Genomic DNA, 26326 nt, shown 5'->3' on the forward strand with positions numbered 1-26326 from the left:
ATAATATCTGCTATACTTGCAGACAGGTTGTTGGAGTGGTTTCTCCTAACAGTTGATGAAAATAGATGCAAAGACCCACAACCAAACATTAGGCAGAACTCTGGGAATCTTATGGAAGAGAGGAGAAAGGATTTAAAGAGCCAGAGAGGATAAAAACTACAAAATCAACTAACCTAGGCCCTTAGGGCTCACAGAGACTGAACCACCGACCAGCAAGCATCCATGGGATGGACGTAGGCCCCCCACACATATGTAACATCTAAAGCTTGTTCTTCATGTGGGACCTCTAACAGCAGGAGCAGGAGCTGTCTCTGAATACATTGCCTGCCTCTGAATCCCTTTTCCCTAACTGGACAGCCTTGTCTAGCCTCAGTAGAAAAAAATGCACCCAGTCCTACTTAATAGGACAATTCAGGTTGATATTCACGGGAGGTCTCCCCTTCCCTGAGGAAAAAAAAAGGATGGGGCATAGGGGGGAAGAGGAAAGGGAAGAACTGGAAGGAGAGGAAGGAGGGGAAGTTCTGATTGGGATATAAAGTAAATTAATTAATGAATGGGGAAAAAAAACCCAACTTGCATGAGTCTCAATCTCCTGTCTCCCAGCTTCAGCCAGTAAAAACACCACAAGATGCACAGGCCCTCCAGGCCTCGTACTTTAAATGGCTGCAGAAATTCCTTTATTTATTTACTTTATTAGATACCCCTTCCTTCCCACTTTTTACTCTTATTTGGTATATACTGTGTTAGTTTTATGTCAACTGGATATAAGCTAAAGTCATTTGGAAAGAGGAACTCTCAATTAAGAAAATGCCCCCATAACATTGGCCTATGCATGTCTGTAGGATATGACTGATATGGGAGGACCCGGCACATTGTGATCCTGTGTTGTATAAGAAAATAGCCTATCTAAATGTCTTTATCAAACCTCTCCCTTCAAGCTCAGGAATTTGTGTGGAAGAAGGGGCAAAAAGATTGTAAGAGCCAGAGGTGGTAGATGACTCCAAGGAAATGGCATTTCCCAGACAAATCAGAGCTTATGCACATATGAACACAGAGAATGTAAAGCACTCAAAAAGGCCTGTGCAAATTCAAGCCAGACATGAAGAAGAGGAACTAAGCACAAAGTCACACCCCTAAAAGGAAACTATTTACAATAGATACCTTCTGAGTGAGGGAAAATAAGTTTTCTCCAATGCAGTAACAGTGAGTATATTAATCATGCTTCAGGGCAGGCCCCGTGATCAGGAGTAGTTGGCCAACACAAAATGGACTCTACGTTTTTTTGTGTGTTTTCGGCTTTGACTTGGCTTTTTTTTTTTTTTAATCTTTGGGGTGTTTGGTTTCATCTCTTTGGGTTTTTGGGGTTTTTTTTTGTTGTTGTTGTGTTTTAGAAAAAAAGAATATGAAATTGGGTGGGTAGAGAAAGGGAGAATCTGGGAAGAGTTAGGGAAGAAAAAGAATATGATCAAAAAATACCATATAAAAAATTAAGCCAATAAGTAATTTAAGAAAAAGCAAGAAAGAAAGCAAGCTGAGCAAGTCACGAGGGGCAAGCCAGTAAGCACCACTCCTCTATGGGCTCTGCTTCAGTTCTTGCCTCCAGGCTCCTGCCTTGAGTTCATGCACTGACTTCCTTTGATGATGGACTGTGATGTGAAAATGTAAGTGAAGTAAACCCTTTCCTTCTCAAGTTGCTTTTGGTCATAGTGTTTCATCACAGCAATATACAGCCTGAGACAGACCATGCTTGAGAAATTTACCTTTTGATATTTGATATGATTGGCATCCCACAGTCTGGACAGCCTATGTGACTTATCCACACTGAGTATAGCTGCAGACATCATAAAGTATACTTTGGGCAGAAAAAATGAGGGGAAAGGGAGGAAGGGAGGGAGGGAGCGAGAAAGGGACGGAGGGAGGGAAAAAGGGAGGGATGGAGGGAGAGAAGCAAGGGAATGGGGGCAAGGAATAAAGAAGAGGGAAGTGTGGGGAAAAGATTGTTGAGACAATGTAAATCTGCTCTGGGTTCTCAAAGTCCCTCTTAAAATTAAAAGCTCATGTTCACATAACCAGCATATTTTACCTTAATCACCCAAAACTGCCATTCTTATCCAAAATTGAATTCCACAAAATATGAAAAAAAAGAAAAACGTTAATTTTCTCGTTAGTATCTGAGAAGTAGGTATTGTGTTGACAACTTAAAAGGCCGTTCAAGCTGCTATTTTTAAGCTATCCAAATTTTGAAACTCCAAGGTTACAACTCAAAATTAAAAGACATACTAGGTTGTCTTTGGTTTTTGCTTCAATGTTTTGAAGGAATAAACTGCTGTTGTTTTGTAATTATGAAGATTAAACTCAGGCCACTGAGTTGTAAAATATCCAATCTAATCATGAAAGGTAGAAAATCTTATTAACCTAAAAGATGGATGCAACTTGAATCATAGCATCAATTTGTTCTCACAGAAAGAACAGCATTAAACACTTTCGGATAAACCCTGAAAGTGACGAAAGAGCTATCTACTCTAGCTGAGATTTAAAATAAATTGGGGTGAGGCTTAGTGCATAGCTATAATTTATGACAACATAACCTCCCTTTTTGCTCACACATGGTCCTGGCAAAGAGGTGTTGCCACTGGGAATCTCAGACCCATGGAGTCCCAAAATTATACCCATCAGTGAAGCATTTCAGACTTTCAAGTGAACAGACTTCACAAAGGCAAAGACTGATCAAAACAATTATCACAGGAAACAAGACAGAAGTTAAGCAGAAAGAAAACCACAAGCTAGAAAGGTAGAAAGGAGGGAGGGGTCCTTCCCACGCATCATCAAGCAAACTGTTACCAACATCCTTCCAGGTGAACCAGAAAACGAAGCAATGAAGCACAAAGAAGGCCAAATGGAATCAATCCACTGGGTCTTAGTCTAACCTGAGTCTACTATGCTGTGAGAAGTTACCACTTGAGGCTGTTGAACTACAGACACTGTGAGTAGGAGGACCTCAAACGCTGCCCCATCCCTGTCTAATGCAAGATGCTTCTTCAATTTACCTGAAATGCTGAAATGTTTTCCTCTGGAGCCAGGAATTGGCCATGGCAGCACTATTAGGTTGGTGACATTTCTAGGAGCCAGCATAAGATTAATAAACCAGCCTTGAGCTTTTTCCCCTTTGCTGCTTTGTTTTGGTGGCTAGAGGAGCATGAATCTGAGATAACAAGGCAGTAAATACCACGTGGGTGCATTTCCAATGAGCTTCTCAGCAATATGATGGACCTTCACATTTCAAAGACTGGAAAGTAGATACTGGGCATGGTCATGAGGGAGGATTGCTGCTGAGATCCTTGAATCCCAGACCTCAGGAGGCAGAGGCAAGCAGACATCTGTGAGTTCAAGGCCAGCCTGAACTACATAGTGAGTTCCAGGCCAGCTATGTACGGCTGTGTAGTGAGACCTTGTCTCAGAAAAATGAATAAGTAAACTTAATATTTTTAAGGGAGAATCAATAAAAAAGAAATGAAACCTGGACGGAATAGGAGTTTCACAAGAAGACCAACAGAGCCAAAAAATCTGGGGGTAGTGGAGGGGCACTGCAGAGACCAATGCTCCAACCAAAGACCATGCATGGAGATAACCTACACCCCCTGCTCAGATGTGGCCCATGGCAGCTCAATCTCCAAGTGGGTTTCCCTAGTAAGGGGAGCAGGGGCTGTCTCTGACATGAACTCAGTAGCTGGCTCTTTAATCACCTCCTTCTGGGGGGGACAACATTGCCAGGACACAGAAGAATATCATATAGACAATCCTAATGAGACCTGATAGGCTAGGGTAGGACCTCCCCTTATCAGTTTACTAGGGGAGGGGCATAGGGAAAGGAGAGAGAGAGGGGGAGTGGGACAGGGAGGAGATGATGAAGGGGGATATAGCTAGGCTACAAAGTGAATAAATTGTAATAAATAATAAAAAATAAAAATAAAAAAAGAAATTGAAAGTATCTGAACAGAATTCACTGGAAAGTAGAGATACAAGATTGTTTTACTGGAAAATTAGGTGAAAGGTGCTATCTTTGTAGAGATACACTTTCAAGTTACAGCTGCTGTTTCCCCAGGGAACCTTACCCCACACACTCTCTGTTGATACTCAGGTAACTACCCTCATCCTTTGGGAAGTTTCAGCCCTTGTTAGCAGCAATGACTCACTGGGAGACCCCAGATGTCACTGTCTTACATCAACTGAAAAAAAAATAAAAAAAGGAAAACAACTATTGCATCAGGAGGATTTTGACATTTTCTTGTGTGTAATGATGGTCACCAGGGATAAAGACATGACAACACCGTTTTTAAAAACACTAACTTTATTTTTCCTGGTGTCACATCAGCAAGAGACTGGACCGTACACACGAAGTTTTGAGAAGGAAATCCATCCTCTGCCCTCAGTTTCCTATCACAAGGCTCTCACCCCTGTGGCTTCACTCTGTCAGGCACAAAGTCTCCCAGGCTTTTCTAAAGTCCACTCTAGACCTTTCTCCAAGATGATGCCTTGAAGTTTACCCTCCCTAATGAGTGTTTACTTGTTTTACTGGCTCATATCATTAGAATATCTTGTTGACAGTAAGGGTTCTTGAACCCATAACCAGGAGCCCAGCATGTATCCTCCTCTCTATAGTGAGACCCCTGGTCTATCCAGCCTACCTTACTTATCCTACTCTTAAGATCATAAGAATACAAACACTGTTCATTCAGGTTTCTATTTATTATCTTGATAACCTGGGCATTTCAACATATTTTTTTAATTCCAGATAATAGGTAATTATGGTCCTACTTTATATCAAGACTCTTACCAAGTACCAAACAGTAACATTTATAGAAACCACAGTGTGTTCTTATTTCTGTTATAATACAACCTTCTCTATCATTCTCCATGGAAAACCTCACCTAAGCAAATTTCACTATTATCTTGGTGATGGGTGACTTCCAAGACTATAGAATGGACATTTCTTCTAAATGCCAGCCCCTATTTCCAGTTATTTATTTGGCATGTCCCCTGAGACACTTCCCTTCCCTCAGATTTTATAAGAATTCCTCAGATGTCCATTAGGCCAAGTAAGTTATTAGGGGTGTTTTTGGTTGCTAGTACCTATAAAGGAGTGAAAGCTGCAGATCAGAGAGAGGTTAACTGAGAGGCAGCCACTGCAGTCAACCCCATAGGATGAACCTTCTAATTGTCCCATTGAGACAATAGGCTCACGCTTGATACCCCAAGGTTCTCATGCCTTGAAGTGTAGGCTGCCCCAGGAGACATATCCTTAAAGAAAGCACCAGCCTTTAGCCTAAAGCAATTCCCTGTGACAGCCATCTTCCCCAGAAGGAGGGGAGATGAATAGTTAATAGCTTTACCGGCTCCTTATCAGCCACCATCACCCTGCCAAGATGGTGACTGACTTCATGCAACCTTGGCACTGCATTGCTAGTATAATAAGCACTTTTCTTTGGGTTCCTGGTAGAATGCTTTTATGAGAACAAGGACTTACAAACCCAAAGATCCCAGTGTTGTAGAAACCAGAAGCACATATTCACCAAGAGAACCACTAGAAGTCATGATGGGACCAACTTCTCCTTTTATTCTTTAGGGTCCAAGGCTCTTGTCTTTTTCCTTCTAGAGACATGTACCATGTTTGTATTATGTACACATTGATTAGCCTTTGTGTTGCTAATGAAGGGAGATACCCACCTGGCAAGGTATTATCTCCAAGCTGGAGGCATCCCTGCACTGTTGAAAGACCTCTCTGTTGCTATATTTGGCTGTAGCTTCCAGGTTGCATGATATAGAGGTTTGGTTCAGGAGTCCCTTAGTCATGGGCCAACTGTGACTTTTTGGGCTGTCAAATATGTCTGAATGACATACAAATCAGAGCAAAACATTCAAAACTAAAATTACCACCATTTTTCCTTCTCTTCACGCTACTCTTCAATTACTATTTTATCTATTTTATAATAAGTACCCTAATGTGCTGCTCAAATGAGATGTTCCTAGAAAGACAGTGTCACCACTCATGGCAGCCCTGAAACTGCACCCTTCCTGGCAAATGGTTCTGTCACCCCAGAATATGCTACAGCCTCCTGAAGTAATAATGCTGCCTTAAGATACAGTCTTCAATACCCATCTAGAAGTAACAAAAACATTTTGCAGATCATGCAATGCAACACATTTTTTTTTCAAATTTTTATTAATTATACTTTATTCACTTTGTATCCCCCCGTTTGCCCCTCTCTCCTCTCCTCCCAATCCTGCCCTCCCTCTCCCTTCTGCATGTCCCTCCCCAAGTCCACTGATAGGGGAGGTCCTCCTCTCCTTCCTTCTGATCCTAGTCTATCAGGTCTCATCAGGAGTGGCTGCATTGTCATCTTCTGTGGTCTGGTAAGGCTGCTCTCCCATCAGGGGGAGGTGATCAAAGAGCAGGCCAATCAGTTCATATCAAAGACAATCCCTGTTCCCATTACTATGTAACCCACTTGGACACTGAACTGCCATGGGCTACATCTGTGCAGGGGTTCTAGGTTATCTCCATGCATGGTACTTGGTTGGAGTATCAGTCTCAGAAAAGACCCCTGTGCCCAGATTTTTTGGTTCTGTTGCTCTCCTTGTGGAGCTCCTGTCCTCTCCAGATCTTACTATTTCCCACTTCTTTCATAAGATTTCCTGCACTCTGTCCAAAGGTTGACCATAAGTCTCAGCATCTGGTTTGATACCCTACAGGGTAGAGCCTTTCAGGGGCCCTCTGTGGCAGGCTCCTGTCCTGTTCCCTGTTTTCTCCTTCTTCTGATGTCCGTCCTTCTTGCTTTTCTGAATGGGGATTGAGCATTTTAGCCAGAGCCCTCCTTCTTGATTAGTTTCTTTAGGTGTACATATTTTAGTAGGTTAGTAGGTTTATCCTATATTATATGTCTAATATCCACTTATGAGTGAGTATATACCCTGTGCATCTTTCTGCTTCTGGGATACCTGACTCAGGATCATCATTTCCAGTTCCCACCATTTACCTGCAAATTTCATGATTTCCTTGTTTTTTATTGCTGCGTAACATTCCATTGACAACACATTTTTAAAAGAAACAAATGCTTCAAAGTGGATTCAGTGTCAACAACACTAATGTGGACAAAATACCCAGAATCCCAAGTGAAGATGTACACTGTCCTCTGTCTTTTGAAATCAGTCAGTAGAACTTTGGTAGGAAAATGAACAGTAAAGGATCAGTCTGGAGTTCAGTTCATTTGCTACTGATATTTAACAATTTCATTTCCTCATTCCAACACCAGGTACCTCACACCCAGCTAGTCCTTAACCCCTCTTTAAGCTTGTCCCACAGTCTAGTCCTTTTGAAAAAAAAAAAAAAATCCCTAACCGTGCAAACAGCACATCCATCCAGTCAGTTACTTTGTCCAAGAAACTATCTTTGATTCTTACATCTTATGCCCTTACTAAATTAACAACTGAGTCCTTCTGCCTTTCTAGGCACTCTAGAACTTACCAAGAACTGTCCATCTCTAATCCCAGGCATTCCTCTGCCCACCTCATTCTCCTGGGACTCTGTGCATTTAGTCCAATACTCTCACCTCTCTCCCCCCCTCTCTTTCTCTCTCACACTCACTCTCTCTCTTCCTTTCTCTCCCTCTCTCTCTCCCACTCACACATTTTCCCTTAAATAGCCAAAGAAACCTTTTAAGAAAGACATCCTCACCCTGTCACCCCCTGTTTAACCAGCCTATGAGGCAAGATGTAGCTTCTAGTTCCTTATACCAACCTCATGAACCTCATCTGAAATGAGTCTCCACTCCTTTCTTCCCCACAGCATGCTTACTTCCCATTACTCTGCTCATCCACCCTCCACTTCACGGCCTCTGCCCTTATTGTATTCAGTGCTTGCTTCTCTTACGACATTCTTCACCCATAAACACCGAAAAAGCCTGCCACCTCCTCATGTAGCTACATTGGCAGGAGAGAAGATAGTCTAAGAAGGACTGTGCCCACGCACGTCTGATTTAGCTACCAGACTACAGACCTGGACCCCAGGAATTTAATATTTCTCAGGAGTCTCATGCTGAAAGAAGGAAAACTCTGGGGACCTAGTGTCAGCCATTTGTCTCGTTGAAAGATTTCACACAGTGATGACAACTTACAGGATAAATCTGGAACGAGGGGCCTAGACAATGATGTGTCTGTGGTGTGCAGGACCCTACTTTGACCTCTATTTAAATCTAAACTTCATGTCAGGACCCCAAGGATGGACTTGTAAAGGAGAGGTAGTGCTGGGATCTCTTTATTTGTTCTTCTTCTCAGTGTGGTCACATTGAATAAGTCTCCTTTCCCTGTCTTTCATCACTACCTTTCTCTTCAATGAGCATATTAGAAACAGTGGTTGAGCCTACCTTTTTGGATCAGTCAGGGCCCAAGCTCTAACCTGACCAACTTCAATACATCCAGAAAAGTCTTGGTAATATCCAAGGACAGTGCTTTTTGTTTCTTTCATTCTGTTGCCCTGGCTGACCTGGGAATCACGTGCCTCTAACTTCCAAGTGCTGAGATTAAAAGTGCATGGTGGCACATGAAGGTACAATTTGCTGAAGGAGGCGGAGATAGAAAGACCACTAGTTCAAGGCAAGCCTTGGCTACACATCTTTTTGAAAGCTAGGCAGTGGTGGAATGCTCCTTTAATCCTAGTACTTGGGGGCAGAGGCAGACATATCTACATGAGTTTGAGGCCAGTCTGGTCTACAGAGGGAGTTCCAGGACAGCCAAGGCTACTCAGAGAAACCATGTCTGAAAAAAAAAAAAAAAAAGAGCATATCACCATACCTGGCCATTAACCTCAAAGTATACGAAATCTTTGTATGTGGCATCCTTCCAATGCTTCTCAGAGGCACCCATTTACACTTATTTAGGCTGTTGTTTGATGGATATTCCTCTCCCAACTGAGCTGACTAGTTTTGGAAGGATACCAGTGATGTCCAGTGCTGCCATTGTTACAACCTCACTGCTGTGGAACAGGAAGAGGGAAAGAGAAAAGAAGAAAGAAATGAAAAAAGAAAGGGAAAAAAGGAAGGAAGGAGGAGAGATGGGAGGGAAAGAAAGGGGATATAAGAAGACAAGGAGGTTGTACCAGTTTACATTCCCACCAGCAATGGAAGAGGGTTCCCCTTTCTCCATAACCTCTCCAGCATGTGTTGTCATTTGAGTTTTTTAGCCATTTTGATGGGTGTAAGGTGAAATCTCAGGGTCGTTTTGATTTGCATCTCCCTGATGGCTAAGGATATTGAGCATGTCTTTAAGTGTTTCTCTGCCATTCTATATTCCTCTACAGAGAATTCTCTGTTTAGCTCCGTAACCCATTTTTAATTGGATTACTTGATTTATTGCTTTTTAACTTCTTTAGTTTTTTATATATTCTGGATATTAGCCCTCTGTCAGATATAGGGTTGAAGATTCTTTCCCAATCTGTAGGCAGTCGTTTTGTTCTGACGACAGTGTCTTTTGCTTTACAGAAGCTTTTCATTTTCATGAGGTCCCATTTATTTATGGCTGCTCTTAGAGCCTGTGCTGTTGGTGTTCTGTTCATAAAGTTGTCTCCTGTGCCGATGAGTCTGGCGCTTTCTCAGACAATTAGGAATAGTGCTTCCTCAAGACCCAGCTATACCACTCCTAGGCATATACCCAAATTTTGCTCAAGTACACAACAAGGACATTTACTCAACCATGTTTGTAGCAGTTTTATTTGCAATAGCCAGAACCTGGAAACAACCCAGATGTCCATCAATGGAGAAATGGATACAGAAATTGTGGTATTTTTACATAATGGAATACTACTCAGCAATCAAAAACGAGGAAATCATGAAATTTGCAGACAAATGGTAGGATCTAGAAAAGATCATTCTGAGTGAGGTATCCCAGAAGGAGAAAGACACACATGGTATATACTCACTCATATAGACCTATAAGATATGATAAACATAATGAAATCTATACACCTAAAGAAGATAAACAAGAAAGAGGACCCAGGGTAAGATGATCAATCCTCACTTAGAAAGACAAATGGGATGTGCATTGGACGTAGGAGAAAACAAGTAACAGGTCAGGAGCCTACCACAGAGGGCCCCTGAAAGACTCTACCTAGCAGTGTATCAAAGCAGATACTAAGACTCATAACCAAACCTTCGGCAGAGTGCAGGGAATCATATGAAAGAAGGGGGAGTTAGTATGACCTGGGAAGGATAGGAGCTCCACAAGGACCAAATATATCTGGGAACAGGGGTCTTTTCTGAGACTGACACTCCACCAAGGACCATGTATGGATATAACCTAGAACCTCTGCTCAGATGTAGTCCGTGGTAGCTCAGTAACCAATTGGTTTCCCATAGTAAGGGGAACAGAGACTATTTCTGACATGAACTCAATGGCAGGCTCTTTGACCTCCCCACCCCCCAAGGGAAAAGCATTCCTGCTAGGCCACAGAGCAGGACTTTGCAGCCAGTCCTGAAGATACCTGATAAAACAGGATCAGATGAAAGGGGAGGAGGTCCTCCCCAATCAGTCTACTTGGAAAGGGGCGGGGAGATGAGAGAAGGAGGAAGGGATTGGGAGGGAATGAGGGAGAGGGATACAGCTGGGATACAGAGTTAATAAAATGTAACTAATAAAAAAAAAAGACAAGGAGGAAAGGCAAAAGAAGAAAATAAAGGGGGGGGGAGAGGGAGGGAAGAAAGAAGCTAGGCCACATATTTATTTTAAAGTGCTGTGTCTCCCTCAATGAAAATTAGAAGAAAAAAAAACATTATAACTTGTTATTTGAATGTTGAAAGGATTGAATGAAATAATGCATGCAAAGCTCTTAGAAAATGTTTTATGTAGACCTTAGAGTTAATTTAATAAAATAGTGTGTTCTTTTCTTATCCTTTCTTAGAGGTTTTTGTCATAGATCATGGTGAACACTGTAAGCACTCTACACATGATAGGATGTCTTTGGCCTCCCTTAGGAAAAGAAACAGCTACTAGAGCTGAAGTGTCCTGGGGGAACTTCTGCTGATGCTGAGAGGTAGAAGAATGTGAAAAAGCCAGTCCCTCCTCCCCACCTCTCTCCCTTAGATATGGAAAAACTCCGAGGCATAATTCATACTCTGCTTCGCTTGTGGATTCAACTGAGTATGAACTTATTCCTGAAGTAATGTCACACCTGCCCTCTTCCCCATCCTGTCCTTCTATTCTCACACGTTTCTCCCAGGACTGTTTCCTCAATAAATCTCTTCCACACAGATTCCTGTTTCGGGGACTCCTTCTGCGGAGTGCAGTCCCAGACATACCTCATCTTTCTGGGCACAGGGAGGAAAAAGGGTGCCTTTCTCAGTGCCCCCAAAGAAGAAAGAGTTGTGCCAAGCTTGATGAGATGAGGTCCTTGGATTCAGAACCTATACTTAGGACACAGATTCTTCACCACATCTCTTCAGAAATTAAATAGACCTGGAATCAAAGTCCATCTTTTTGGAGTCATCCTATCTGAAATTTGAAAAATATATACTCTTACTTTTTCAAGTTAGTGTTCTGAGCTGCAGCTCCTCCATCTGTGAAGCTTTCAAACTAACAAGTCTCACAGGGAGTTCATGGAGAAGCCAACAGGAGTATTCCGTCATAAGAGTTTAAAGTGTATTTTCTCTCTACAACATAATCTTCCAGGAATTTGTCAACCATTATCAAAACCACTGCAAAAAAATAAAAAATAAAAATCCTTACCAACACAAAGGTGACCACAGTATAAAGTCAGTTGTGCCATGAGAATGAGTCAAACGTGTGGCATGTCCACACCACCACAAGTGCTGTCACCATTCTTATTGTCCCATTAAAATGGTGCTTACTGAACACATTCTATGCCCCCCCCTTTCTCTTTCTCTCCATGGTGAGAATTGACATAGTCTTTGGCTTCATGTAGTTATAGACACAAATAGCTGAATGAAATAATAATTGTCAACCACTCTATATGTCAAGAAGAAAAATGTGTGTGGCGCTAGGGTATAAAAGAGCTGTCTTCCTGTGGTGGATTTGGTAAAGGAAAGTACCCAGCAAGAGCTATCAGAAGAAAGGTAGAAGGAGAGGCAAAGAATGTAGTTGAGAGAACCATTAGAAGATGCTGAGGCATTTGAAAGAGTGGAAACACTAGAAATTAAAGAACTGTGGTGGTGATAAAGAGGGAGGAGAAAGCCATATGAGTGGGGTACAAAGTAGCCCTGAGATAATCTGGAATAACATCACACAGGGCCAAAGACCGTCAAGTGCTGTATCTACCCCTACATCCTGTTTAAGTGGAGCTTTCCACTATGAAGGAGCATGGCTTGCCCTGCCCCAGCAGCTCAGCTTGAGCTCTAAACCTACATCTCTCCTCCTGGACTTATCCTATGCCCACTGGTCTCCACTGTGGTATCATCTCATTCTTTCCTGTTACCAACCAGTGTAAAATGAGGGATGCAGTGTTGTGATGACAGAAATGATGGATGTGTAGAGTTTGAACAGGGAGGGTAGGTTTGACATAACACATAGTCAAACCACTGTCTGGTCATGGCCAGTAGTGGTCCATACCTAGAACCCGGGGACCTAAATCTATACCTAGAACCATGTCCCTTCCTCTCTTAAAATTTATCACATAAACACTTCCAAAAGACACTTGTGCTTTGCAGGCAGATCTGGATTACACTGCTTAGAAGAGATTTCCAAACAGTTGAGTTTTGTTTTTTTCTTAAAATGCACAAGTGGCATTTAGAGTAAGGCTAAAAAGCTGCAGCTTTGCCAATAATAACCCAAGTGAATGTGAAGGACCCACTTTGCAGTGAGTGATATGTGCAGTGCTGAAGAAAAGTCAAGGTGATAGGCCTCAAGATCATCTACACACATGAAAGAGACTGCAGGGAGAAAAGCGGGGGTGGCCTTGACTCAGAGCTCCTAGGGGCAATGTTATCTCTTCCCTTTCATCAGTTTTCAATCCTCTTATTGTGTTCCGGGGACAGGGACACTAAGGAACCCAGGGAAGAACATTAGAGGAGTTACGGGAATGGGAGCTATGAAGCCTTTATGTCCAGGGATCACATTCTCTCTGTCTCCAGTAATGGCCTTGTGGAAAGTTGACCATGGTAAGGAGCCCTCATTCTGCTGAATCCCACCAGCAAGAATAGATGAACCCAGACCACTGTGGGTGAAGGCCCAGGTCAATGAAATCTGCTGTTTTACAGAAAACTGTACTTCTCAAGAAGTGGAAGTAACAAAATATATAACACAATCTACATAAAGATGTCTCTTTATCAAATTCTTTAGACTTTTAAAAGCAAAGTAAAATAAAATACATGAAGGTAAAAGGCTGTTGAGTGCCCAAATGAAAGACTGCAGAGACTCATTTTAGATTCTTAAGAGTTTAACTTTTATTTTTCAACAAGGTCACTCATTTTTCTCTATCAATAGAACAAGTTCACAAGAGGGGATTCCCTTATGTTTCATGAAGCTTGTTTCTCATGAAACATGTACACTACAGGTCAACAACCTTCAATAGAAATAACCCAGCTTACAGGTTCCCCAGAACCTTTGCAAAGCAGCTCACCCTCTAAAGCAAGGGACAAACGATGTGAGAGAAAAGTCATTTTCCAAATCACTACTTCCAGAAGGCTCTGCTTGACAACTAGGTTGGAATTTGCCTTCCCCCTGACAGAATGCTTTCAAAGGGCACTGGGGAGAAAAACTATGTAAAAACACACTACTACATCTCTGGAGCTTAAGGTATATCAGGCCATAAGACAAAAATAAATTGTAAACATTCTCTTCCCCATAATTTGCAAGCTTAAATGAAGACACATTCTCAGGAGAGGGAAATTGGGATGGCCGTCTCATCCCGATGACATAACAGAAGAGGAGAGGCGATGGTCAGGAAATAGTGATAGACGAAAGGTGTCAGCTCAGCCTTAGAGGAGGAAAAGCAATGCTACTTATGCTACACAAGGCTTCTGAGCTCCAACTAGACCTTGTGGGGTTCACACAGGGGCATTGAAAGCCAGGCTCTGGGTCATCACATAACAGTTTCTCAAGCACTTATTCACACACTATGTATTAGTTGAAGCATTTGCACATTGTCATTTTCCCTGTTTGTCAGGCCATCAAGGATTTGGGCCATTTCTTCATCTCTCCCGTCCAATCAGAATAGCAGAAAGTCACTAAATGCACTGATCTGGACACAACTCAATTCGCTTGGATTCGTGTCTAGTTTACAGTTTTAGTGAGGACACATGCTTTATCTATTGGGAGACCCAGGCCTAAAGGCCCCAGGCTATTTGAGGAAGAAAAAGAAAGAAGAACCACCACGTAGGAGCATTTCTAGTTATCACAGCCACCAAATGGGAGCAATCTTAAAGGCCAAGGCAATGGTTGAAACATTGTAAAACTTAGGGGGAAATTGGTGCCTGTCTATAAAGCTATTTACCACATGGCAGGGATGTCTAAATCAAGAAAGGTATCTGAAATAAACAGAGCTGGACCCAGGAGGCCACCATTCGGCTATGACCAATTATTGCCCCTTTGGTAAACTCAGAGGGTCATAAGGTCAAGAGAGGTCAAGAGAGACACAACAATGGTAGCAGATGGCCAGGCTTAGGAAGGATCCTAAACTGTCTGCCTGAGAGAAGAGTAGAACAAGCATGGGTTTGTCATGAGCAAACCAATCCCAAGGTTGACTGTTCAAATTCTTTTGACCTACAGCAAGAACTTCAGCTGGATTTCTAAATGGGAATTAGGCCTAAAAACCTGACAACACTTTTAGGAAAATGAGGAAGACTATACAGATAACCCAAGCTTCAGACCTTTGAGAAAAACATGGTGTTCAAGCTGCTCTTAAGATGGCTTCCTCCATATCCTCCACTGCATACAAACTCCACATTGCCTATGCCTATGTGTCATCTGGGATGCTTGTTCTAACATATGGATTCCTGAACTTCATGCTGCGCCTACTGACTCCAGGTCTCCAGGGGCCTGGGCATGTGTTTTTTTAGCAAGTACCACAGGTCCTATTAGGAGCAGAGGAGCTTGGGAAACACAGCGATACCACAGGTCTGTCTCACAATGTCTTCTCTAACACAAGACATAACAATGTCATAATTTTAAAAATAAAAATTTTCAAGTTTGAATGGATGTTTAGTGGTTTCAGGGTTGTTGTTTTTTTTTTTTTAAGTTAAAATGAAACATAGTGGGAAAGCAATCTTTGAGAGAATAGATTAAATTAATACAGACCACTTAGCAATTATTTTCAAAAGCCAGATGATTTTGAATAAAATGGCCAGCACAGCAGATGCTAAAAAGGCTTGTTCCCTTGAAGCAAGAGTGCTAATAAATGTGCTAATAGACAAGACATGTTTGGAATTCAAATAAAGGTAAAGGGAGGCCTCACTGGAGACTGGCTCTATTTTTAGAGCATGCTTTCTTAGGAACTTCGCAGCTGAAATTAGGAAGAGTGAGTTTGCCCTCTGAGGGCATCGTTGAAAAAGCTCTTGAAAGAGCCTTGCCAGAGGTGCCACCCAGGTCCTGACTAGATGGATGGTAAGAGACTCTTCTCCTCTGCTCTAGATGAGGCAAACATGACAGTGTGGGCTTTAATGGTGGTGCCCAAGGCCACTAATTTTGTGGCCTTTAAATGCAGACTGATTTTTATCATCTATAAAGCAGGTTAATAAAGGAACCTCACTCTCAGGTTTGTTTTGTGCCTAGAATGAAGGTAGCATAGCCTCTGTACATAGTCAGTTCCCATAAGTAGTAAACCATTTAGTCTGCAATTGCTACAGTCAGGGTTAGGGTTGGGGGACTATGAGGCTAGCCTGAGCTACATAGTGAGCTCATGACCAGTCTGACCTAAACAGTAAAACACAATCTTAAAAGATAAATAAGTGATAAAGAAGTTCCCCTTATGGTAGGTGTCATGGACTTTCCTGTGCTGAAAGGCTAAATGTATAGAGTCATGTGCAATGTATTTCCTGTGATTGGGTTCTCACATTCTTCAGTAGTCACCTCTATCTTCCTTTGTCCCTCCTCTACCAGGTCTTGACCCCCTGGATCCAGCATGCAAAAGAATTATACCTTACTGACTACCATCTCTAGCACTCACTGATTCCTGTAACAAAGATGAATCAAATCCCATTCAGTCATTTGGTCTGCCTTTGATCTGGCACTCTCCTCTCCACAACACCATGGTTTCCTCTATACACTAAACTTTAATGTCATTGCTTTCAGAGGTTGCACTGAATTCTTTCCTGACTCAGCACCCAGATAGTGCTTTCCACCCTGCAGGTAGGCAGGCTCCTTCTGGGAAGGGAAGAGTAGGTCCCAAACCCACTGACCTACCTTGCTAGTAACTGAGGATCAAATGACCTTGTCTTTGCTCTCCCTGGGCTTTAAGACAACATATGTCTCCAGGCTTATTTTTTTTTTTTTTGTGCCATTCAGGGCTCTAGATTCCCTACAGAGGATGCCTCCCACCCCCGAGAGTGTCACCACAGAGAAATGCTCAAGAAACTGAATCCTTTCAGAAAGGTTTCTGTATTTTCCTAGAGAAGCTGAGTTAGTTATATAGGGATGGAGTTTTTTCTTGCTTTACATAGTGTTTCACTTTGGCTGACCTAGAAGTTGTTGTGTACAGCAAGACAGCCTCAAACTATCTTCTTGTCAGTCTCGTGTACCCCTGGGCCTGAGTCCTGGGATAACAAGTAATCTCAACAACACTCCACCACAGGGTTTTTGTATGTCTGCTTGTTTGTTGCTTTAATTAAAATCCATTCTGATAAAATTTTCTGTCTCCTGTCTTATCTTTTCTCTTCTCTTTCATCAGCAGAAGGAAGAAGAAAGAACCTGCTAACTTAGCCCTCCAGTCAGCACCAGCTTTGCATTTCATAAAGCACAATACACTCAGTACTTGGCCAGCTATCAGAAATGTGAAAATTACAAAAGTTTAAAGACAACTGTCTGTCCAGAAACTCACTAAAATTTCTTTACCCATTTGATTTCTTTACATTTTCATCCAAGCATCAAAGAATTCAACTTTTACTTTGTTTCCATCCTTCACCTTCAGCACCAATTTATAAAATATTTTTGAAAAAGTAAAACCAAGTCTTGAGTAACAGGCGTTCCATTAAGTCTTGTTTGCTATCTAGAGTTGGCATCATAAATCCCATTTGCATTTGATGTTAGAATTGTCCAAACTTTTCTATGCAGAAGTTTCTCCATGTTCCAGCAATGTTTTTAATTTCTGTATTATTCAAATGTTATCTGAACTGCACTACTTGACTGGAAACCAAGACCACAAGGGTAGACTCCTTACATACACTGGTCTTCCTGATGTCTGATGAAACATACTGTAACCATAACCCTGTTCTCAACCAAGTGGCTGAGAGTCACTGATCCAAAGCAGAGGGCAGAGTGTGGGTGGATCTGAGCAAAATCAGCCCCATGACATGAAAATCAAATCACAAACTGTCCTCAACAGAATGATCTTCAGATGGTGGCCATGCACAGCACACTTCACTTTCAGAAAATATTGGTGGGATGTTTTAGCCTATCCTAACCTTCCCAAAAAGCCAGTGGTGAGAGAATTTAGAGAGTAGCTCATGTACACAAACTGCAAGAAAAAGTCACCACAAGGTTATATAAGTTCTTCAACCCACTGGGTACTTTCACTCAGAAAAATGAGATTCTGTCTTTAATTTATACAAATTATGACACAGTTGTGGGCTTGGATTCTTGCTAGTGGAAGCACCTTGTTGCTTTAAAACTGTTTTCTGCTTTTCTTGGTTTAACGACTTGGTATGGGTGCTAGGAAAAGGAACCAGAAAATCACACATACTACGATGGAAATGACCATGCAGAGACTATGCTAAGGACTCTGGGTAACTTTTAAAATCTAAGTGAGCATGGAGGCAGGAGGTAGGACTAATTGTTCTTATGTCTCTATCCCAATTACTCTGTTCTTATCATACCTGGGGATATTGTGATGCAATTAAAGCTATGAACTATGTCCATCATAATCTGTCTCTAAATTTGATAACTGTACTCCACAAGCAACAACAACAAAGAAAAACAAAATTCAATTCAAATAATCACCCTATATTTAGAATCTGAACATTTACCCACTTCTCATTCATTCTGGTTAGAATGGCTTTTTTAAAATATCATTTAGGATATTAATTTTTCCAGATACCAGAACAACTCCCTCAGCCAAGATTTAGTTGGTTTGTTTGGTGATAGGAATCCTACAGCTCTTAGAAAGTCAAAGTCATTCAAAACGTGTCTAGCCCCTTTCATAAAAAAAGAACGAACTCAGCTGTCCCTTGAGGGCAGAAATGATGGGTTATAAGAAACAAGAATCCTCTTTTCTATGCTGCTCTCAAATCTAATATCCTCTTTTCTATCTTCTTTTTTCCCAGCTCTCTCTTGACCCATCCATATACCATCCCTATGCACAAAAGATGCAGAGCCCTTTAGAAGAGAAGGGTGTTCACGAAGCAAGAGAACAAAGTGGCCTATGTGAGAGTGGACAACCACAAACTTCAGTTCCCCGGGCAGCAGGCTAGAGTAACTTCAATTCTACCCTGACCAGTGCAGGAGGGCACAAGATGAGCACAGCTGAAATCAAAGAGCCATTTTAATCCAAACAAGAGTAATTTCATGAGTGTTCAGAATCTGCCAGCATTCAATGTGGCTTTTCTGACCCTCTGTCTGAAGAGTCAATAAAATCTGTCAAGGGAAGTGAGATTGAATCAGCCCTCTCTGGGAGAAAAGAGACAGTCACAGACTTCCAGAAAGGACGCTCAGATGCTAAATGCATACCCTCAATGCCAGAGCAGAGTAGAACTGGAAAGCAGTTACTGAACATTTATATACAGATAAGGGAAAACACCCTAAGCCAAACATAAGTAAACGGGTGTTTCCAGTGGCTTTCATGGGAAATATCATTAGAAAGAAAATCTCACCACCACCTAAGGAAGAAGACAGCTGGTTATGACAATCCTGTTCCTGCCACTGGGCTTTGGTTGACTTCGTTATGCTGATTTGGCAGTCTGAGCTGCAGTGTCTGCAGAGAAGGCAGATCCCAAAACTAATGTCCAAGTGATGCTTGCTTGACTCTCTCTCTCTAAAAAAAAAAAAAAAAAAACTAAGTTCAGAAGCGAAGCACCTTTCCCCTTTGTAGCCAGAGAGTACTGACTACCTCACACACAGCCTCGGTTCTACCTCATAGATATAGATAGATAGGATAGATAGATAGATAGATAGATAGATAGATAGATAGATAGATAGATAGATAGATAGACTGTAATTAAGATATATATGTATATATATATTAAGATATATATGTATATCTTAATTACAGTTTATTGACTTTGTATCCCAGGTGTAGCCCCCTCCTTCATTTCTTCCCAGTACCACCCTCCCTCCCCCATCTCCTCCCATGCCCCTCACCAAGTCCACTGATAGGGGAGGTCCTCCTCCCCTTCCATCAGACCCTAGCTTATCAGGTCTCATCAGGAGTGGCTACATTGTCCTCCTCTGTGGCCTGGACTGCTCCCCCCTCAGAGGGAGGTGAGCAAAGAGCCAGACACTGAGTTCATGTCATAGATAGTCCCTGTTCCCCTTACTAGGGAACCCACTTGGATACTGAGCTGCCATGGGCTACATCTGAACAGGGGTTCTAGGTTATCTCCATGAATGGTCCTTGGTTGGAGTATCAGTCTCAGAAAAGACCCCTGGGCCCAGATTTTTTGGCTCTGTAGCTCTCCTTGTGGAGCTCCTGTCCTCTCCAGGTCTTACTATCTCCCCTTTCTTTCATAGGATTCCCTGCACTCTGCCCAAAGTTCAGTTATGAATCTCAGCATCTGCTTTGATACCCTGCTGGGTTGACTCTTTCAGAGTCCCTCTGTGGTAGGGCCCTGTTCTATTTCCTGTCTTCTCCTTCTTCCAGTGTCCATCCCATTTGTCTTTCTGAATGAGGATTGATCATCTTACCCCGGGTCCTCCTCCTTGCTTAGCTTCTTTAAGTAAACAGATTTTATTATGTTTATCCTATATTATATGTCTAATATTCACTTAAAAGTGAGTATATACCATATTTGTATTTCTGCTCCTGTGATACCTCACTCAGAATGATTTTTTTCTAGATCCCACCATTTACTTGCAAATTTCATGATTTCCTTGTTTTTAATTGCTGAGTAGTATTCCATTGTGTAGATGTACCACAATTTCTGTATCCATTCCTCAACTGAGGGACATCCAGGTTGTTTCCAGCTTCTGGCTATTACAAATAAGGCAGCGATAAACACTGCTAAGCAAATGTCCTTGTTGTGTACTTGAGCATATTTTAGATACATGCCTAGGGGTAGTATAGCTGGATCTTGAGGAAGCACTATTCCTAATTGTCTAAGAAAGCACCAGATTGATTTCCAGAGTGGTTGTACAAATTTACATTCCCACCAGCAATGGAGCAGAGTTCCCCTTTCTCCACATCATCTCCAGCATATATTGGCTCTTGAGTTTTTTATCTTAGCCATTTTGATGAGTGTAAGGTGAAATCAAAGGGTCGTTTTGATTTGCATTTCCCTGATGACTAACGGTGTTGAGCATTTCTTTAAGTGTTTCTCTGTCATTTGATATTCTTCTACAGGGAATTATCTGCTTAGCTCTTACCCCATTTTTAATTGGATTATTTGATTTGTTGCTTTTTAACTTCTTTAGTTCTTTATATATTCTGAATATTAGCCCTCTATCAGATATAGGGTTGGTGAAGTGGCTGTCGATTTGTTCTGATGACAGTGTCCTTTGCTTTACAGAAGCTTTTCAGTTTCATGAGGTCCCATTTATTGATTGTTGCTCTCTCCTGTGCCAATGAGTTCCAGCCTCTTCCCCACGTTTTCTTCAGAGGATGAATGGAGTCTCAGTTCCCTACTTCTACCTCATAGTATCTCTGTAAGATGTGAGGAACCTATGTAGAACAGCTCAGTCTAACATCTGGAATGCAGCACATTCTCAATAATAGCATCAGCAAAATTGTTTTGTGATAAGTGGATAACGAGGCTTCTGGCCAAAATTCTAAATTCTTTTTGAGACAGCATATCACTATGTAGCCACGGTGATATCAAACTCACTATGTATCTCTAAGATGGCCTTGAACTCATAAATAGTCACTCTTGATTCAGCCTCCAAGATCATAGGTATGTGCCACAATGCTCAGAAAGAGTCTAGAAATTCTGACACTTACATGAAAATCATAAAGTTTCCTAAAATTGTGTGTCCACAAACTTTCAGAGTCATCTAACTTGCAAGCTCTCATATTATGATCATTTGTCCAAAGCAATATTTTAGTAACTAGGGTGTTTATTACCATTTATTATTAGATACTGTAGACTATCACAAATGGAGTTGTGGGGAAAGAAGGCCTTAGAGAATGCAAAATTCTACCCTGAAGGTGTTGTACTTCTTACAGAAGAAGTTCTCATTTTTGTATACCAAAACTCTTAACAGACATCCTATTAAGCCTCAAAGACGTCAAAATATCATCAGCACATTGGACAAGCATGAGTTTTTCTACTTGTGCTATTTTTATAGAGTAGCTCCATATTCAGTCAAAGACACCTAAATAAGTAGAAAATTAAATAAGTGTTTTTATAAGCAGTTTGTCATTGTAGTCACAGTGACACAGGGTAAAAAAAAAAAAAGGTAGTCAGAGGCAGAAAACTCAGGCACCAATGCCACAGACAAGGTCTTTCTAGGCTGCTGAAGATTCTACACCAGAGGTCGAAACAGCCAGCCAGGAATGTTCTAGTTTATCAAAAACTTGACATTTGGTTTTTGATCCAAAGAACAAAGGAAATGTCGCCCTCATCAATCCTCTCCAGCCTTCTCTTACGTCAAATCAGCAATTGCTTGCTTTCTCTACAAACCATGAACTGATGTGAAGTGACATTTCAGAAAAGTGGTTCAATATGGTCACATTTTATAAGTAAACAGGCAATGTAAAAATATATATTTTAACCAAGAGAGCTGGCCTTTGTATACATAAGTCTCACACCGACATATATTGAATGATACCATGGTTTTAAGAATTACTGTTCAGGAACTGGCTGTGGTGGAACATGCATGCAATCCTTGTACTTAGGAATAGAAGCAGGAGGACCAAGAGTTCAAGGACATCCTCAGCCACACACTAAGTTACAGGCTACCTTGAGGTAGTTACTGTTTAAGAAAACTTGGATTCACCTCCATATTTTTATCTTCCTGTATCGCTGTGGTCAAAGCTCGTCATTTTTTGTCTGGCATCTAGAGAATCTTGTGGCTATGACAATGGTTCCTGCTGTGTAGCATAACTGCCCAAAGCTGAGAGGAAAGCACTCCGTCTCAGCCTCTCACGTAACTGCCTGTTCTGCTGGAAAAGCTCCAACACAAGGTTTGGAAGAGGGAACCAAGGGATTCCCAGAGTATGTGTGCTTACCAGTTGATCATCATTGCCTGCTCCTAGTTGAAGGGTTCCGCTAAGTTGGGTCGCAACGGAACCAAAGGAGTGATATTTTTAAAAGCAGAACTTGCACAGGTAATGACCTAAGGGTTGGTCATGACACAAAAGGAATTCCATCCATTGAGCCATCCCAGCTTTCCCACAGCCCATACTGGTGTATGGGCGTGAGAGGTAACACTATGTGTCTCTGAATGGAAGAAAGCCAAGAAGGGAGTACTGTCTTTTTTTCTTGTGTCTGATCTCCCCAATGTGGAGTCCTTGTTTGATTTTAAAGTATATCCAGAAATTATTTAATTGTATTTATCTATTTTCTTTCTACATAAAGCTAGATTTATATTACCTGGACTGGAACACATATTGTGACTATTAGAATAGAAATAAGATGGGTAGGTCAGTTGGACCAAGAGCCCTGACCTGAGGTGTCCTACCCATCCCACCCCCTCCCAGTGCCTCAGAGGCAAGACCATTCATCAGAGAGTTTGCATCCAAGAGCTGAAAGTCTGTTACCCAAGATGGTGAATGCTGACATGGGTGCAGTTGATGCTGAAAAGCAGGTGGAACTGGAAGAAAAGATTCAACTTATTAATCAGGTGTTGGAACTCCAACACACACTTGAAGATCTTTCTGCAAGTGTAGATGCAGTTAAGGGAGAAAATCTAAAGCTAAAATCGAAAATCAAGTACTTGGACAGTATATACAAAAACCTCACGTCTGCTTCTTCTAGTGTTTTCAAACAACTGAGACACAAAGCAAAAGGCAGAAAAGGGCTCTCCACCCTTTCTTCTTCTTGCAAATCTGTGGATTTGCTGCTTTCTATATTTTTTTTTCTTAAGGCTTGGGTACAACCCAAAAGTTACAGTATCTTTGTTTCCTTCCCTCAGTATTTATAAAGCGAATGTGAGATCTGGGTAATAGTAACTGCTTAACAGGACCATCCCTGAGTTAACATTGTATGTACACACTAGTCTATGGAAATGTGCACATGTGGAGACTTTTTAATTAGAATTACAGTACTTATGAAACTTGAACATGAATGTTTTCCCAACCTGCATGTACATATATATTTAGCACTGTCTTTTATCACATGACTAGCTAGTAAAACATACAAGAAAGTAACCATGTTGTGAAAAAGTGTACCTTGTACCTTGTCCATTATCTTGTGCCTCTCCTCCATCTGCCTTTCCCTTCCGTTCCTGACAGTAACTCCAATAGCTATCCCCTATGAGAACAACCTGAACCATAATTGGGTTGATGGCACTCACCTTCCTAAGATAGGCAAGACATCCTGGGTACTACTTTCCCACATGTACCGATAGATAAAACTTATGAGATATGTGTCCCGTTATCGTTATGAGATGGCTCATAAGTATAATGTTTATTTATGAATATTGTTTCTCTTGTGATCAAAGATTATATATGTAAGATGTCTTCCCTTTCTCTTTGTATTATTTGCCATTATATGAATAGTTTCCTAAAAGATGCTGTTTGTTAAGCAACTATTTGATTCCAGGAACAAGGGTCCTTTTACTTGATATCAACACTTGAGCTAAACATGATGGCCACGCTTAGAGTGTGCATCCCAGGCTCGGAAATGGTATGTCATGTGTTGGGATCATGGTTCTTAGAGGTAGCAAAGCTGAAACTCAAACCTAATTCTCTCTGCCTCCAAAAACTGCACCCATAGGTTCTTCAAAACACAGAGATGCCAAGAACAAATTGCAGGTCCAAGGCTGAGCAGGTTATGGGACAGCTGGTACATGTGACGACCCCAGGCACACTCCTTGCTTCTCACTCACGTTCTGAAGACTGCTCGCCTGTGATTTTGTTGGTGTCCTGAGCTAACTTTAACCTCTTTGCTTCTGACTGAGATTGCTAGTCGTTGTTTGTCAGTGGGTGTGATTTATCCTAAATCCTGACTTCTTACTTGAGTTCAGTCACCCCTTCCGTAATTGAGTGTTGGTCTAACTGAACCCTCATCTGAACCCTTGTCATGCAAGAAGAGCTAATGAATTTTCATGATAAGGTGTTACGGCATGCAAGTGTATCTGTGTTATGCATAGATAAATTTACATTGCACTTTAAAAGGAAAAAAAAAAAAAACAACAGCTAATTCAAAGATAACCCGCTATCCAGCCTGAGGCAAATCTACAAGGAAACCCTTTGCTTCCATCAAAGACATCCTTGGGGCCCTGCCTCACTCTGGGATTTAGCACTACCAGATACAAACTGACTTCCTTAAGCCTCAGCTTCATGTTGTTTTTTTTTTTTCCATGCCTCTGTTGCCACCTACTGGCCAGAAGCAGGAGCAAGAATCCAGGATAAGGACACAGGAAAAGGATAAGCACTGAACAAGGCCACTGCCCCCTGCTAAATGTCAAGGTCCAAGGCCCAGATGGGTCACACACTGCAGAAAAGCTTAGGGCGGTCAGAGAAAGAAGCTCTTGTGCCTAAGCTACCATCGACATCTATCTCCCCTTATAGAAGTATAAACAAAGCAGTGGCCTTTATGCCTGACACTTATAGAAAAGCTTCAACTCTAGAAGAATACACCCTGGAAACCTAATTGGACTCAGGACCTCTGGAAGAGCAGACGGTGCACTTAATCACTGAGCCATCTCTCCAGCCGGTAAATCTATATCAAGCAGAGCAGAGACCTGGAAGCAGGAGCTGACGCAGAGGTCATGGAGGGGTGCTGCTCACCAGCCTGCTTCTTGTGACTTGCTCAGCCTGCTTTCCTATAGAATCCAGGACCACCAGCCCAGGGGTGATACCACCCACAATGGGCTGGGCCCTTCCCCATCAATAACTAATGACAAAAATGCCCACGATCTTGTCTGCAACCTGATCTTATAGAGGCATTTTCTTCATTTCTGCTGGCTTCAGAGCTCATCTGTAAGTCTCACGTCTTTACAGGGAAGAACCTCTATTTCCCACATGCCAAGGACACACTTTCCAGAAAAAGACTAGATGTGGTATAAACCCCACTCAGCTAAACAACTTAAAGACAGGACAGATGTCCTTACTATGATTTTTTTTTTCGTTTTTATTTTCATTTTTATTCTGAGAAAGAAAAGGGAGAGAAAGAAAAAAAAAAAAAAAAGACGTACCATAGAGCATGCGTAGAGTCAAACTTTAACAAGTTTGTTCTTTCCTGCCACCCTGGGGTCAGGACCGAACTCAGGCTGTTAGGCTTCTACAGCAAGCGCTTTTACCCACGGTGCCATCTTGCCAGCCCCTCACTGTATGTGATACTCATTTGGAAGCACTTAACTCCACATTATGTGATAACATTACCAACTTCATAAGAATCCTAGCCTGAGAAAATCCCTGTGTTTCGGGTACGCCAGGGAATTCGGCACACTTTCTCTTCTGTATTGGGGAAGGAATCTCATAAACGCCCTGGCTTTATGCCTTTCCTTGATCGGTATGGCAGTTTGTTGTGATTGTCAATGACTGGCTTGAGGGAATTGGTGCCTAGGGAATTGGTGAGGCATATCTTTAGATATGTGCATGAGGATATATGTCCAGAGAGCATCAGCTAAGGTGGGAAGATCAAGTGACTGCCAGCGGCACCATTTCATAGGCTAGCATCTCAGAATGAATGAGAGGCCGGTTGGGGGACCATCTCGGCACTAGCTTCTCCTTCCTCTGCATTCCGGGCAGCAACAAGGACCAAGCCACATCTGACACCATGCCTTCCCCGCCACAATGAGCTGTATGCCTCTGAACTAGGGATCAGAACAAACCCTTAAATTGTCTATTGTCAGATGT

General features: G+C 41.9%; 1 pseudogene; it reads left to right on the top strand.

Annotated features, from left to right (window-relative positions):
- The window catches only part of LOC129688065 (short coiled-coil protein-like), a 31924-nt pseudogene extending 8537 nt beyond the window's left edge, over positions 1 to 23387 (top strand).
- The last annotated feature ends 2939 nt before the right edge of the window (positions 23388 to 26326 follow it).

The sequence above is a fragment of the Psammomys obesus genome, unplaced genomic scaffold (assembly GCF_907164565.1).
Source record: "Psammomys obesus unplaced genomic scaffold, mPsaObe1.curated_primary_1811, whole genome shotgun sequence".
In the NCBI taxonomy this organism is placed as follows: domain Eukaryota; kingdom Metazoa; phylum Chordata; class Mammalia; order Rodentia; family Muridae; genus Psammomys; species Psammomys obesus.